The sequence below is a fragment of the Leptonychotes weddellii genome, chromosome 4 (assembly GCF_054177405.1).
Source record: "Leptonychotes weddellii isolate Sample4059 chromosome 4, ASM5417740v2, whole genome shotgun sequence".
Classification (NCBI taxonomy): Eukaryota; Metazoa; Chordata; class Mammalia; order Carnivora; family Phocidae; genus Leptonychotes; species Leptonychotes weddellii.
Window position 1 is genome coordinate 162,860,620 of NC_138372.1, and position 16,184 is coordinate 162,876,803.

The following is a 16,184-nucleotide window of genomic DNA, read 5'->3' on the forward strand; positions in this document are numbered from 1 at the left end:
AGGAGCAGGACAGAATCTCAGGTTCATGGGCACAAGTTAACAGGGGCCCTGCCCCCCCACCCTGTTCCCCAAAACACATTAAATGACTGTCTTGGACCATGTTTAAATTTGCTTTTATTATTTGTTGCACAAGAAGTGCCTCGTAGTTATTATGAAATACAAAGCAGCAAAAAGGCAGCAACAATGATTTGTCATCCTGTTACCCAGAAGTACCCTCTGTTAATAGTCTGGTGGTGACAATTGCCAAAACTACTGCAGCATGCCTGACCTGCAGAGAAGACCAACGCTGAGCCTCCAGTATGGCACCTTCCTCAGGGGTTCAACCTGGTGGCAGGTTGATTACACTGGACCTTGCAGTCGTGGTTGGGGTTGGGGAGATGTGTCTCAGGTAGAACAGACACATCTCCTGGATACAAAATTGCCTCCTCTGCCCATCATGCTTCTGCAACATCACCATCCCTGGACGTAAGAATGCCTCACTATCACAAGATTCCATAAAACTGCTTCTGACCAAATAACATATCCTCCAAATGCTTGCTCTGCACCTGGTTATAAATCTACCTCTGGGAGGAGCCAGTGAGACAGGTCTTTGCATCCAAGGAGACAGACAGACACCCCTTGCCTTTTGGGAGGAGACCAGGCAAACCCCAGTTTGGGTCTTGTAACAATTCAAGCCAAAAGCACATATATTTGGAAAGGAAGGATCCCCTCTACGTATTCTTTATTCTTGAAAACTTAACTACAGCAAATCCTCAGAGGTGCTGCCTCTCTCCTCCCTCCATACTTTTGCTTTGTTTTCCTTTTTCTGGACTTCATATCACTCAATGGTAGGGCACATGGACCCTTGATCCCTTGCAGGTGAGAAACCTTCCCAGAAATGAGTAACGAGAGACAGGCAAAAGCACGCCCTTGCACACATCACCCAAAGGATGAGGTCAGCCTAAGCTATGGAATTTAGACCCTGATTCAAATTCTAGTCCTGGCTCTGTGACTTTGAGCTTAGTGACCTTGGAGAAGTTGCTGGATTCCTACCTAGACCGTTTCCTTATCGATAAAGTGGGCTAATGTTTCCCAACCTCCTTACCTCCGACTTGGTCTGAACACCATTCAGGGATCCATTTTGAGGTAGAGCTTTGCAGTGTGTGATGTACTATGTACATTTACTACATTACTCGAAGGAGTCTGGACACATGACCGTGGAAGGCAGCTCAAGTCAGGACTGATGGGGAATAAGTGAGCTCTGAGCCAAATGGCACTCACCTTCACTCCAGATGGCAATAATTAAAGGACTTCACTTAGATTGTTCTCAATTGGAAAAAGTGTTTCTTTTCCCTGCCTCGCATTTGCAATTCTTACGTTAACCTTTACATTTATTTTGGGTGTTTCTTGAATATCATTTTTTTCCTTTTCTTTGGACTAATTATACAGGTATCCCCAGCTTTTCAAAAGTGTATGTAATGCCACTTCACTTTTACAAAAGACCTACATGAGGATCTGTTTTCACTAACTGAAAGAAATCGGAAGAGAATTTTGCTTCTAGAAAGAAAGGAAGGGAGGGAGGAAAGGAAGGAAGGAAGGAAGGAAGGAAGGAAGGAAGGAAGGAAGGAAGGAAGGAAGGAAGGAAGGAAGGAAGAAAGAAAGACTTTAGCATTCAATTTTTGCTTAGCAATGAGCCATGATAGAGGCAGTAAGCACCCCAAGCAGGAAGAGCGGCGCCCCCCAGCTCCTTCCCTGGGAACTACACTCAGCATCCGGGCATCAAAGTGACAGAGCTTTGAACTATGTCTATGAACATCTGTGATTTATCTCTATTTATTTTGTGCATCCGTTAGCAAAATGTGTCCTAAGGTATCAGAAAAGCCTAAGAGAGGTTTTTTTCAGGGTCTAGAAATGCTAAAAAAAAATTTCTATATAAATTAATTGCTTCTTCGCTCTATACCGTTTTGGCTTACAAAAGGTTTCATAGGAATGATCTACTTTCAGATAGTGGGGGGCACCTGTTGTGCAGGGTAAAATATTCAATTCATCCATTAATGAATTCATTCATTCATCCTTCCAACAAGCATTTGCTAACTGCCTGTTTCATGAGTTACTCTGTCTGTGGGAAACAGGAGGGGGAATAAAAGAAAATTGAATAATTAATTCCATATTTAGTTGAAAAGATGAGATAAACAATGCAAATCAGTTTACTCATTTCTGTATCATCATTGCATTTCAAGGACCTGACTCATGATAGATATTCATTCATCATCATTACTTACATTTACTGAGTGCTTACTATGTGCCTGGCACTGAGCTAAGTGCTTTATATAGATGATCTCATTTAATCCTAGCAACAAAGTTATGAGCTAGGCATTATAGTTATTGTTCTCTGTATTAACCATGATGAAATGACACTTGGAAAGCCTAAGTACCCTGCTCAAGGTCACATGGCTGAGAAATAATGGCCCCAGGATTCAAGCCCAGGTTATTTGGAGTCTGTGCTTTTAGCCACTGAGATGTGTTACTTTCAGAGAATGCTGTGCCAGGTGGGAGGCTTAGCACATGCAAAGGCTCAGGGTCAAGACAAAGCATGGGGCTTCCGGGGCAAGATGTCCGGAGGCAAGCATGAATGGAACAGGGGCCACATGGGGCAGGCTTGCCTAGGTGCCAGGCTTATGAACTTGGGGACCATGAAGGTGCTTTAAGCATACAGTGATGGTCCCAGGTGGTTTCAGAAAGGTCTTTCTGATGACTCAGTAGGTTGCAGATTGAGAGCGGGAGAAACAAATTCGATGAGAACAGCTACAAGACATTGCCCAACTGAGATGTTGAGGTCCAGAAGGAAAGTGGTGGCAGATCCTGGAGACGAGAGAGGATGATGGCCAGAAGTATTTAGGAAAGAGAGTCCCCAACAATTGGTATCTGAAAAAAAAAGGCAGGGCTGGGTCATGGGTCACTTGGCATTTTAGCGGTGGAAACAAATGCACCCAATGTCCCAGCCTCCCTGCGTTCTGACTGTGGGTTCCCGAAGCTGAGCATCCATCCTGTGGCTCCAGTAATTGGCTCCCTGGGCAGTCTGTTCCTTTCTCTCTACCAAATTAAGCGCCTTCTCTCTGGGTCTTGCTTGTTAAAACACCCTCTTTGCCCATGCCATTTACATATTCCAATTACCCACTGCCATTTCCCTGCTAATGAGCCCATGTACCTGCTTTCAAGAGCGTCTGGCCCGGAGCCTGCTTGCGCGGGAGGGCTGGATGCTGTGGGCAGACACTATTCACAGTGTCTTCATACAAGGAGTGCCGGGATCATTTTCTCACCTCCTTCCAGTCCTGAAGGACTAGACCTTTTTGCCTCATTACCCGCCCCCACAGACATCGCAATGCTCCGTTTACCTTAGTGACAAGAAGAAAAGCTCCATGCCAACTGGAGAAGTGCTCGGTGTTCTTACTGCAATCATCAAAGGCCCATTGTACCCTTAGCCAATCACATGCACAGAGCCTATTAGTCCAAGGTCTTCCTAATTTCCGTCACTGAATTCTTTGCAGAGGGGAAGCTGATGCCTGGGTGCTAAGTAACTGGGCAGAGAATTATGGGTAGCCGCACAATGATGCTGAATAGGGAAAGCCTATTTTGAGAGAGCCTGCTTTGGGCAAGATTCCTGTCTCTGAAAAATGTTAAATATTTGACCCTGGACAGTTTAAATAACCAGTCTCAGCCTCACCCGTAAAATAGGAATAACAATTACCTTGAAAGGATGTTACAGGAGTAAAGGAGTTAACATTTGTAAACCGTTGGCACTTAGAAGCGCTTACTGCGTGCTAACTGATACGCTGTGAATACTAACATGCTAATTATCGTCATAATTAATATGACGTCCAAATTAGAAGAGAAGTTTTGGGTGTCAAATCCAATGTTGTTCCACCTTTGGTGACTGCCATTTTATATCCCAGCCCAGCCCACATAATACGGTAAGACATATAACTGAAATAGTGCTGTCCCAATGTGGTGATATCTTCTGATACATGCAGTTCCATATTTTATAAAATACTGATTTCAACTTGTATTAGTTTGCTACCACAACCATCACTAAACCCCACAGATGGGGGGCTTAAACAGCAGAAGCTCATTTTCTCAGAGTCCTGAAAGTTGGAAGTCCAAGACCAAGCTGTTGGCAGGGCTGGTTTCTCCTGAGGCCACTCTCCTTGGCTTCTCACTGTGTCTTCACATGGTTTTTTTCTGTGTGTGCATACCCTGGCATCTATGTGTCCAAATCTCCTCTTCAGGGACACCAGTAAGATTGGACTAGGGCCACTCGAACATCTTCACTTTGACTAAATCACCTGTTGAAAGGTCCTATCTCCAAATACAGTCACATCTGGAGGGACTGGAGGTTAGAGAGTCCACATATAAGTTTGGCGGGAGATACAGCTTGGCCCATAACATGAACCCACCACAAGGACCTCACGTTCCACTAAGGGATCATGAACCTAGCATGTTAACAATGTTAATCTGTTTCAATCTATAGCCACATTCTTTGGTCTCTGCTTGAATATCTCTGGCCAGTTGTCTTCCAAGGGATCCCATTGTTGTGAGCACCTTTCCTTCTCTGCCTCATTCAGCTGTCACAACCACCCAAAGAAGTAGGTTCTACACAAACATACCTTTAAGAATGTCTGTGGATTGGGGCACCTGGGTGGCGCAATAGGTTCAGTCTGACTGTTGGTTTCAGCTCAGTTGAGATCCCAGGGTTGTGAGATTGAGCCCTGCGTTAGGCTTCGTGCTCAGCATGGAGTCTGCTTGAGATTCTCTCTCTCCCTCTCCCTCTTCCCCTCCCATTCATGCTCTCTCTTTCTCTTGCTCAAATAAATAAATAAATCTTTTTAAAAAATGTATGTGGATTGCCCAAATGTGGATGTATGGGTGTATGTGGAGTGTATGTTAACCAAAGAATAGTAACTGAGGAAAGACTCAAACCCAGATGTTTCTCTAAAGCCCAGAAGGTGGGGTCTCCATTATTGGGAAATTCTTCATGACGAGATGAAATTTTCCTCAGGGAATGTGAAAATATCAAAAGATGCTACCATTCCAGTGTTTCATAGGAGGGCAGTGATAGCCCAGGGTTACATGTTGCAGGATCTAGGTTTCAGTCCCAGCGTTGGCACACTGTGGCCAAGTGGCCTTGGGCAAGGTATGTTAGTTCTCTTAGACTCAGTTTCCCTTTCAGGAAAATGGAGATGTTACTAAAATTTTCTTCACAGGGTTGTGGTGAGGTTAAAAGCTAACACTAGAGACCCAAAGGACTTAATATCACATTACAGGTGGATTTGGGGGCCACATTATTTTTTAAAAGATTTTATTTAATTATATTAAAGGGGTGGGAGGAACAGAGGGAGAGGGGGAGAGAATCCCAAGCAGACTCTGCTCTGAGTGCAGAGCCTGAACGGGGCTTGATCTCATGACCTGAGATGATGACCTGAGCTGAAATCAAGAGTAGGATGCTTAACCGACTGAGCCACCTGAGTGCCCTTGGGAGTCACACTGTTATTGCCGTCTGGCCCATTGTTAATCTCTTTGAACCCGATTTTCCATTTTTACTATCTCTGCCTGATATATTAAATCTTAGAGTCATAATGATAACTTCCTCAGAAGCTTACAGAAAGATGAGCTCGTTTAATACATGTACAACATTACGTTATGTAGAATTTCATTGTTTCTTTTTTTTTTTTTTTAAGATTTTATTTATTTATTCATGAGAGAGAGAGAGAGAGGCAGAGGGAGAAGCAGGCTCCCAAAGAGCAGGGAGCCCAATGCGGGACTCGATCCCAGGACCCTGGGATCATGACCTGAGCTGAAGGCAGATGCTCAACCATCTGAGCCACTCAGGCACCCATAGAATTTCATTGTTTCGACTTTTCTTTTGATGCTACAAATTGATGAAGAAAAATTGCAAAGAATACATCAACCTTCTTCCTCAAAGGAAGAACAGCCTAGTGTGTTGACTTACGGGTCCCTTTTAAATGGGTGTTAAGTGTCCTGTAAATTTTATCAAACCACCTCACATAAGTGCAAGTTCCAGCTGGGGTTTGCAAACCCTTGTGTCCTTGGGGAGGAGGCATGGAGCTTCTGGAAAATGTAGTGCACAGGATCTGCCACCAGAGGGGGCAATTCATAACTGGTAGCAGCAAGTGGGCTTGCGACCATGGTGATGAGGAAGAGGAGGAAAAATGGAATTAAGAGGAGGAGGAGACCTTGGACCCCAACCTGTTCCCCATCTCCTAGGTTTCATTGAGGCCGCACTTGGACACAGCCCTACTCCAGGAGGAGGTTCCCAGTTCTATGAATCTGTTATTCCCACCCTGCTGTCAAACTTTTTCCTTGGGTGGTACCCCAAATGGTTGTCCTTCTTCATCTTTGGTTGTTGACCATAAGGTGTTTTTTTCTGTTACTTATTTGTGGCAAACATAAGAATAAACAACATGTTAAAATAAGTCATTAAACGTTATATGCCATTTATTGTTGCATGTGCCATATTAGAGCTGTTACCTTCTTTTAACTTAAAATATTTCTCAAAATTCTTTGAGCAAAACCATGGCCATGAGTATTCTGTCATTCAGTATCCCCCTCCCCCAGCCATGCTTCTGCAAATCTACATGTGCCTTATTTAAGAAATGTGTTCCTCAACTTTCAGTGGCTAGCACTCATTTGACACCACAAGTGAGCATAAAATATCTCCCCAAGAGCCCGCCACCGCTAGAAGATTATGTCATGAAACCAAGCATCAGCATGAACTCATTCCCAAACTTAACCGTTTGCTGGACAAACTTATTCTCTTTCACTTCTGAAAAAGGGGGCAGGTGGTCACAGCTGATCTCTACACTTAAAACACTCTTGGTCCTGTGTGTTTGCATAGTGCCTCTCTGTCCACACTTTTTTTTTTTTTTTCAAATCTTAGCACAACTTGATATGGACGGGAAATTAGGGGAATGATCACTGTTCAGCAAATATTCACCCCCCACATCTATGAGAGCACTACACTTCCCACTAATGTTGGGCTTGTTCGTATAACTTGCTTTGGCTAATGGAATATGGGCAGAAGTGAAAAATACCATTTCCAGGCGAGGCCTTAAGAGATATCACATGTTTGTGCTTGCTCCTCTGGGAGCCCTGGCGCCCACTTTGAGAACAGCTTGCTCCAGAAAGCTGCTGCCCCCTCCAGCCTGGGCTCCAGAATGAGACACGTGGAGCAGAACCATCCCACAGCCTCCTGACCTGTGAGGGATGAATAAATGCTTATGATTGAAAGCTATTGAAATTTCTGTGGTTTTCTATATCAGGAAAATTAGAAATCAGCAAAAGAGATTATTTAGAGTCCTTTTGGTAGAGTGCTGAAAGCCCTCTGGGGATTTTCTGACCTATAGACATTTATACCTTTGGCTGATATCCTGTACAGGATATCTTTTTTTTTTTACCATCTTTTATATTTCACATATATTATATTTACATATATTTGCATATAATATATTACATATATTATATTATATTTTTACATATCTTTTATATTTTACCACTCCGCAGGGTCAAAAGTTAACTCGAAAACTGATAGCAGTGTAGATGAATTTTGTGCTGTGGAAATATGATATATTTGTACCCTATGGAAAAGATAATCCCAAACCTTAAATTTTATGGCTTGTTGAATTTTAACCTGTTTTGCATCTTTTAGAAAATTCATTTCAGCATTCCTGATTATCCGTACATGCCTCTGTTCTTCAAGATCTCCTTTGAACTGGTCTCAACATCTTACTGATTCTCTCATTACTTAATGGGTTGCATAAAAATCTTTGACATGTATTCATTTTATATGTGCATGAGAATTATGTTTTTTTTTTTAAAGATTTTATTTATTTATTTGACAGAGAGAGACACAGCGAGAGAGGGAACACAAGCAGGGGGAGTGGGAGAGGGAGAAGCGGACTTCCCGCGGAGCAGGGAGCCCGATGCGGGGCTCGATCCCAGGACCCTGGGATCATGACCTGAGCCGAACGCAGACGCTTAACGACTGAGCCACCCAGGCGCCCCAAGAATTATGTTTTTAACTTTACAATGAACTCCAGCCGTTGTTACAAAGCATTAGCTGACTGATACACTGGGGTTCTAGTATGGTTTTGGTCATCCTTTGATTAAGCAACTTGGAGAAGCTGCACAGTCCATCTGGGCCTCAGCCTCTTTATCTGTAAAGTGAGGGTTTAGGACAGTTTGTTTCTCTATTCAGTCCTAAAGTTGGTCCTCTCAAGGTCTTGAGGGGCAGGTGAGGGAGGGAGAGTGTTACAAGTCCATTTTACAGGCAGGGATGCTGAGAGTCAGAGAAATTTAATTATTTCATCAAGGTCACAGGATACCTCTGCCTCCCATGTTAGCTCACCATCTGCTGGACCACACCAAAGGGACTGTCAGCTCCACAGATAAAAAGCGTTTATGAGAGGCACCTGGGTGGATCAGTGGGTTAAGCGTCTGCCTTCAGCTCAGGTCACGATCTCCGGGTCCTGGGATCGAGCCCCGCGTCAGGTTCCCTGCTCATCAGAGTCTGCTTCTCCCTCTTCTCTCTCTCTCTCTCAAATAAATAAATAAAATCTTAAAAAAAAAAAGCTTTCATGAGCTAATATTTAAATTCTTGCTTAGAGAAAAGAGCAGTGTGTGGAGTCTCACAGACCAAACGTGAATCTTGGCTTCGCTAATTAGTAGCTGCTTAACTTTGGGCAAATTGCTAAATAGCACTGAGTCTGGGTTTCCTGATACATGAAATGGGGATAAAAATGTGTACTCTATAATGTGGCTATGAAATGACATAGGAAATGGCTGGTGCCCACTCTTGTGCCTGGCACAGTGGGGCAGCTCTACACACGTTAGCTTGCCCTCCATCCCTTTCAGCAGAGCCAGAAGAATACCGGCTCTAGAGTCCAACCAGCACAAAGTTCAATTCCCGGCTCTGACACTTCCTTGCTGTGACCTTGGGCAGGTGTTCAATCACCCTGTGCCTTCATTCACGCAGACAGAGTGAAGGTCAAGGACAGCACCAACAAAGACCTTTGTATGGGATTCTGAACCGAACCTGCTTTGCAAGCAGGAGTCACATCAACAGGGATTCAGACCAAGGACTATAGATTTGGGGAGTCCTGTTATCAGCTGAAAGGAGCAGAATCACAGGGTGAAAGAGCTCCTGCTTAATCAAGAAATTGCGTAAACCCTAATACCAAAAAAATCTTAATGGAAAGTATTATGTATTTATATGCAGTACTGAAAGATTTATGCCAGTTTTAATGGCTGGAGATGTCCTTCAAATTTTCCATCTGCCTTGGAATAGGTCTAATGTGATAACAAACAGGAAATCGTCTGGGCTAAAGGACACGCAGTCCTGTTTTGAACCATAAAATATATGAGGCTGCTGACATCGCATATTAATTAGCTGATCCTTTCCTTTCCAAATTAAAAGCTTAGTTTTGTATTACTTGCACGGACATAAAACTTGGCCCTCTGGTTTTGGATGCAGGAGATCTCATTCACTAAATATGTTTGGAGCACCTAAGAGTTTCTAGGATCTTCCAGGCTTGGCAAGGAACAAGGTAAGACATAACCTAAACCATGGAACATCTCTCACTATCTAGGAAAATGATGGAGAAGGATAAGACCAAAAAAAAAAAAAGTGATTGCAGTCAATTTTGCAAGAAATATCGAGGCTTTTCCAAAGCATCCAGTGTGATTATTATCTGGCAGTCTCTGGGAACCTTGTGAGCCTCGCATTTATGTCTTAGCTTTGGCCAGAAGGCTGAGAGCTGATTCTTCTGTGTATATGTTTAAAAACTTATTCATTCATCTCCTAAACGGTTATTAAAGCAACTACTGTAGGCCATGTCCTCTGCTAGACACCAGAAAAAGTTATAAGCAAAAGAGGCAAAAATTCTGTACTCGGAAAGCTTATATTCAGGTAAGGGAGATCAACAGTAAACATGACAAACAGGTAAATATGAGCGTAGGCTCCTACTTCATGTTCCAGTTAGCTATTGCTATGTAGCCAATCACCCCAAACCCACTGGTGCAAAGCAATGGGCCTTTTATTCCTCTCGTGGATTCTGTGGGTCAGGAACTCCAACAGGGCACAGTGGGGCTGGCCTGTTTCTGCTCCATGATGTTTGGGCCTCAGAAGAGGAGACTCAGAGGACTCGGCCAGACCACCTGGGATGAGAGGATCCACTTCTGAGACAGCTTCTCCGCTGGGGGCACTGCCCGCATGGGGCCTCTCCGGCATGGTCGCCTCAGGAAAGCTGGACTTCTCACGGGGCAGCAAACGTTCCAGTGGATGAGGCAGAAGCTGCATGGCTGTTTGTGGCCCAGCCTCAGGAGCCACACGGTGTGGCTTCCACTGGACTCCATCGGTTGGAGCAGTCAAAAGCCCCTCAGACTTGGACCCTGACTCGGCGGACGAGTGTGAAAGAATTTGTGACTAGTTTTCAAACCACCCACTCCTTTAGGACCAATACAATATCGTGGTGAAAGACTTCAGATGTGGGGTCCATTAGACCAGGAGCTGAACCCCGGCTCAGCTACGTCTATTCATTTCCTTAGCACCCATGGTTGGGAGCTTACGGTGTTAGTCCCTGTGCTAGGTGCTGGGGGCTCCGTGTTGAACAAGGAAGATGCCGTCCCCCCGTTCCCAGAGCTTGCAGCAGGTAGCAGAGTCAGGTGGCTAAGCATGCCATTGGGAGACCACTGATAAGGGCTGTGGCAGAAGGCATGTCGTGCCATGGGGCCACACAGAAGAGGGGTCGGCTGCGTGAACTCTGGCAAATGAGTTAAAGCCTCTGTCGTTGGTTTATTGGTACACTGAGGCCCTAAGACCACCTTCTGAGGCTGGACAAGGATCAGATGGGACAAGTAACCCAAAGGAACCCCCAGTCATCCGTTCACATCATCTTGTTTTAGGTCTCTGGAAACCACACATCGCTATACGGCCCGTCCCAGTTTTGTTTGTTTGTTTCGTTGCTTCCTGTCTAGAATTCAGAATCCAGAAGGTAAGAGAGGCAGTTTATAGAGTTCTGGCCGCCCTATAGGACACTCCCTGCCTAGAAAGCCCTTCCCCTCAGGCGTTGATGTGGACAACTCCCCCACCTTTTACAAGAATTGCTGAAATGTTGCCTGAACGCTCTGCTTAACATTGTATCCTGAAAGCCCCAGCCGCTCCCTGATTCTGTTCCACCTTTCCTTCCCCACAGCACTGACCACCTCTAGTACCCTCTGTAAGGTCCCCCTATGAACTTCACCAGAGCAGGGCGTCTTTGTTTCTCACTGCCGCTCTGCACATGAAGTAAGGGAATAAATGACTGCATTGGGATCGGGAGACAGGGGGCAGAAGGGTGGGCAGGGGTCTTCGTGAGCCAGGGTAAAGAGTTTTATTTTTTCTTAAGTCTCTGTGATGCATATTGTAGAATTTTATGACACGAACTGATTAACATTTTTCTATTGTTCTGGCTGCCTTATGGAGAATGGAATATCCCAGATCAGGATGAGATGGAAGGAAGGAGTGAGGGGCCACCTCGGGTGCCGGGAGAGATGCTGGTGGCTTGGACCACGAAGGTGATGATATTGGAGGTGATGTGGTATAGATGGATTTAGGGTATACACGGCAGGCAGAACTATAGGACATGTAATGGGCTAACTAAGGGGGACTAGAAGAAGGATACTGAAGACAACTAGCAGGTTTTTGATTTAAATAATTGGGTATAATTCAATGTCACTTACTGATGAGAAAGACTAGGAAAAAAACAGAAAGGGTGTGTGTGTGTGTGTGTGTGTGTCTGTGTGTGTGTGGTATTGGGGGGGTGCCAGAAAATCAAGATTATATCTTGGCTTTGTTAACTGTGAAGGTATAACAGGTATCATCTAGAGTATTCTCCATCTAGAATCTATCCTAATTATCCTAAGGAAATAATCAGAGATGCCCACCATGATTCAAACAAGTTCTTTACTTCATTATTTGTAGCTGGACGCTATCATGATGTCCAGCATTATGAGATTGGAGGACTAGCCGTCCTTCAAAGTGTTGCTTATGAAGCCTATAACGAGACCAGAAAATTCTCATTTAAATAAACAAATGAATGAATGCGTGAATGTTTACTGCTGTGTGTTTATTACTATGTGATAAGCATTAGCAGAGAAGGGGCCAAGAAATATTCATGGTAAACCCTATAAATCATGGAAATTCAGAATCGGAAGAAACCTTAGTGGGGCATCATTCCAGAAAACGAGCTCTAGAAGGATCGTCGAAGCCTGGATGGCCAGAAAATCCTTGTTGAGGCCATGAAACTTGATTCTATTAGTGGGAAAAGACTTGAACTAAGAAGGAGCCATGTCCTGGTCCCTGCTTCTGTTGCTGCTACTCAGGACTGGGTGGCCTTGGGCACACCCTGAACCTCTCTGAGCTCAGTTTCTTCAAAGCTAAATAACACAGTTGGTAATCCCTGGATTCCTTACTTCTCAGAGTTTCAATGGTTTAGATGCCACAGACTTCCTATAGCAAAGGTATTTTTGGCTGGAAGAGCTGTGGGATTCAGACCTTCCAGCCCACTCACGATACAGCTGAGGTGCAGAAGGCAGGTGACCTGGCCAAGGGCACACAACTCTTCCCTAAATTTCAGCTTATAAGCTTCAGTGGAAGAGGCCGATGCAAATAGAGGGCATAGAAATGGGGCCACTAGAAGAAAAACTAATGACAGAAAAAAAATGATCATTTAGTCTCGGTGTTAAAACATTCAACTGCAACTTTAATTTCAAAGGAAATAGGTTTATTTACAAGGTCCATTAGACTACTGAAAGTTATATGTGCATCAACCATCAGGGTTTACCTAGAAAAATTAGGCTTCTGTGAAACTTTTGCTTCCTACCTCCTGCTTGTCCCTGACTGCCGGTCCATCCTCCACAAGGGGTGCCCAAAGCGATCATCTAGAACTACAAGTGTAATTCTGTCCACACACCCCTCTGCCTTCCGCCCCTGCTCAATGGGCCCCCACTTCCTGCGGGGTAAAGACTCGTGTCCCCAGACCTGGCCCCACCTACCCACCCCAGCTCCCTCTCTTACCGAGCTGGCACTTGTCAGGTGGTATCTCAAACTTCCCGTCTCCACCTGTGCTATTGTCTTGTCCTTGAGCGCCTTTCCTCACCTGGCTCTCCAAGCAAACATCTACTCATCTTTCCAGACTCAGCTGAACAGTGTCCTCTATGAAGTCTTTCTGACCTCTCTCATCCCGGGTTGATTTTTGCTGCCTTTTCCCTTTGTGACTGTTGAAACTGTGCCCAAACAGGCTGCCATCCCCCCAGCATAGCAATTCGCTGCATTTATCTCTTTACTTGTCTAGGCCCCAGAATCGACTAAAAGCTCCTTCAATGCAAGAGACTCTGTTATTTCATCTCCATATCCCCAGGACCTATCAGGATATTTTCATTAACCCACGATACAAATCCGTTCAGTTCCTTCTAAGTTCCCTGCACTTTCTTAGGCAGTGGGGGGTAGAGCAGAGTGGCAGAGACCGTACTCCCCTTCTTCCATGGTGGTAGGGTGTTAATCTCTGTATGTAGACACCCAACTAAAGAGCACGTTTGTCAGCCTCTCTTGTAGTTATGTGGTCATGTGATCAAGTTCTCAGTAATGGGCTATGAACGGAAGTGATGTGCTCACCTTCTGGGTCATGATCTGAAAGGGAAAGAGAGTAGGGAAAGAGAGTCTTCCTTTTCCTCCCTTTTTCTGCTGGTTTGAGTGTTGACGTGATGGCAGGAGCCATAGCAGCCCTGTAGGGTCATGAGATGGGAAGCTGCATGCTGAGGTGGCAGGACAGGAATGAGTAGTAGGCTCCCACATTATCCCTGAGCTGCTTCTAACCTTATAGGAGAAAGACACATTACGATGTGGCTTGTTTATAATAATGTATTTGGGGGCTGTCAGTCCATTTCGGCTGCTGTAACAAAATAATGTGGACTGGGTGGCTGATACACAGCAGAAATGTGTTTCTCATCATCATGGAGGCCAGGAAGTCTAAGATCAAGGCACTGGCAGAATCCGTGTCTGGTGAGGCCCACTTCCCAGTTCACAGACAGCTGTCTTCTTACTGTGTCCGCACATGGAGGAAGGGGCCGGGATCTCCCTGGGGTTTCCTGTATGAGGGCGCTAATCCCATCAGGAAGGCCCCACTGTCATGACCTAATCACATGCCAAAGGCCCTGCCTCCCAATCCCTGTGACGTTTGGAATTAGGTTTCACCGTGTGAATTTGGGGAGGACACAAATATTCAGTCTATAGCAGGCTCCTCGGTGACAGCACCCTACCCTGCACCTTGCTCAAATAAATGGTCGTCTAAAGCGGACATGATCTCTTGGCCGACTGAACTTGCTTAACATAGACTCTGAGCACATGGCTTAACAAGTGAGCACGTGAATGACTGAGCGAATAATATAGTTCAAGGTCTAAGCAGAGCCAGCTAGAAAAAATAAAAAATAATTTGTCACAATAGGCAGACAGCATCATGAGCTACGAGGCTCACAGTCTTTGGAGCTCGTGCTTCGGACAGTGAGCTAAGCGTTCCCACTTCACGACTCCGTCTGCCTTTCCTTCTCTCTACAAATCCACTGTGATCCTTTCATTCTTCCTCCGTGCATTGTCCTTATTCAGTTCCCTCCTCGTCTTTCCCCAAGCCAGAGCTGTAATTCAGGTGCTCATTACCTCGTACCTAAACCATGGCACCAGCTGCTGAGCCGGCCTCTCCACCTCCAGTCCTTCCCCAGAGCTGTTGCCATGGCAATTCTCCCCTGGCACAGCGATGATCAAAACCTTCCAGGGCTCCCCATGGCCTTCAGGTAAAAGGCCAGCCTCCTTCAGTTAGCTCCGTGCTTTGGTCTCCCGCTCGCCGACGCCGCTTCCCTGTCCCACGACACACTTTGCCACCTCCTTTCTGGATGCCTTTTTCCAAGCTGACCTCTTCCCTGGAATGCATTCTTCCTCCAGCCTCACTCCTCTCTCTGCCTGTTAAAATCCTACCAGCAAATTCTTTTTCTTTATGAGGCTTTTTTTTTTTTTTTTTATGTTTTAGGGTCAAAAGTACTCTACCCTCTCTGTGGAGTTCCCGACCCGTGGATTCCCTGATACGGTGTTTGTCACACTGGGATTAGGATTGGATGCAGGGTGCTCAGAGGGGAAAGATAAAACAAGCACTAATTTAACAACAATGGTAATAACGTCTAACCATTTGCTGAGGGCTTGCTATGGGCCCAGCTTCTCCCAAGTGCGTCAGCTCCATTAGACGTCAGCAGCCTGAAGCGGCCCGGGGTGGGGTGGGTAGATACCACCGTCTTCACTTTAGAAATGGGGAAGGCAGAGACGCAAAGAAGTCAGGGTCTGCTGCTCAGGGTCACACTGCTGGGATTCTGAATCTTGACCTGCCCACTTAGCAGACACATGAATTTAGGCAGGTCATTTGGGCTCTCGGAGCCTTAGTGTCCTCACGTCTCAACACAGCAGTTGTATGGCGTGATGTATGCAGACGTGCCCAGACCAGCTCGAGGGCTGGAGGAGGCACCCAACTCAAGGCCTCCTCTTGTCTGCAGGATTATGGCTCAGAAGTCATCTCTCCATGACTTCTCATCTATGTCCCTGTATATGGTCAGTGCCTGCAAAACGTCTGCTTCTGCCGTGCTTCTGTTTTGTCTTAGCTGTCACAGTCCTGGTCATACTCTGTCCACTACCTCTCAAGACGAGATATAGTAATGGAGTGGCTGGGGCAGGGAGTGCCAACTGTCCCCTGATAACTCCCTTCTTTACTGTTACCTTAGTAACAACATTACATTTTAATCTAACACAGGCCTTTGCATGCTTCTCTTGGTGCTAGACCAGACCTCATAACCCAGTTCAGGCCAGGATTCTAAGAGCAAAAGTGATGCAAAATGCCTCTCCCCGTCATCCCCCGGTCCCTGCCCGCTCTGCACCCTCTGCCCCGGGGATGAGGATGTGGCGCTAGGCACCATGCAGATGGGGAGGCTGAGTGGTCAGAGTGGAGGGGCCTGGTCCCTGACAGCTTGCGTGAAGACTGACACAAGAGAAAATTTAACTCATGAGTTGCTTAAGCCCCTATATTTGGACCTCTGTTGCAGCCACCAAAACTGTAGCC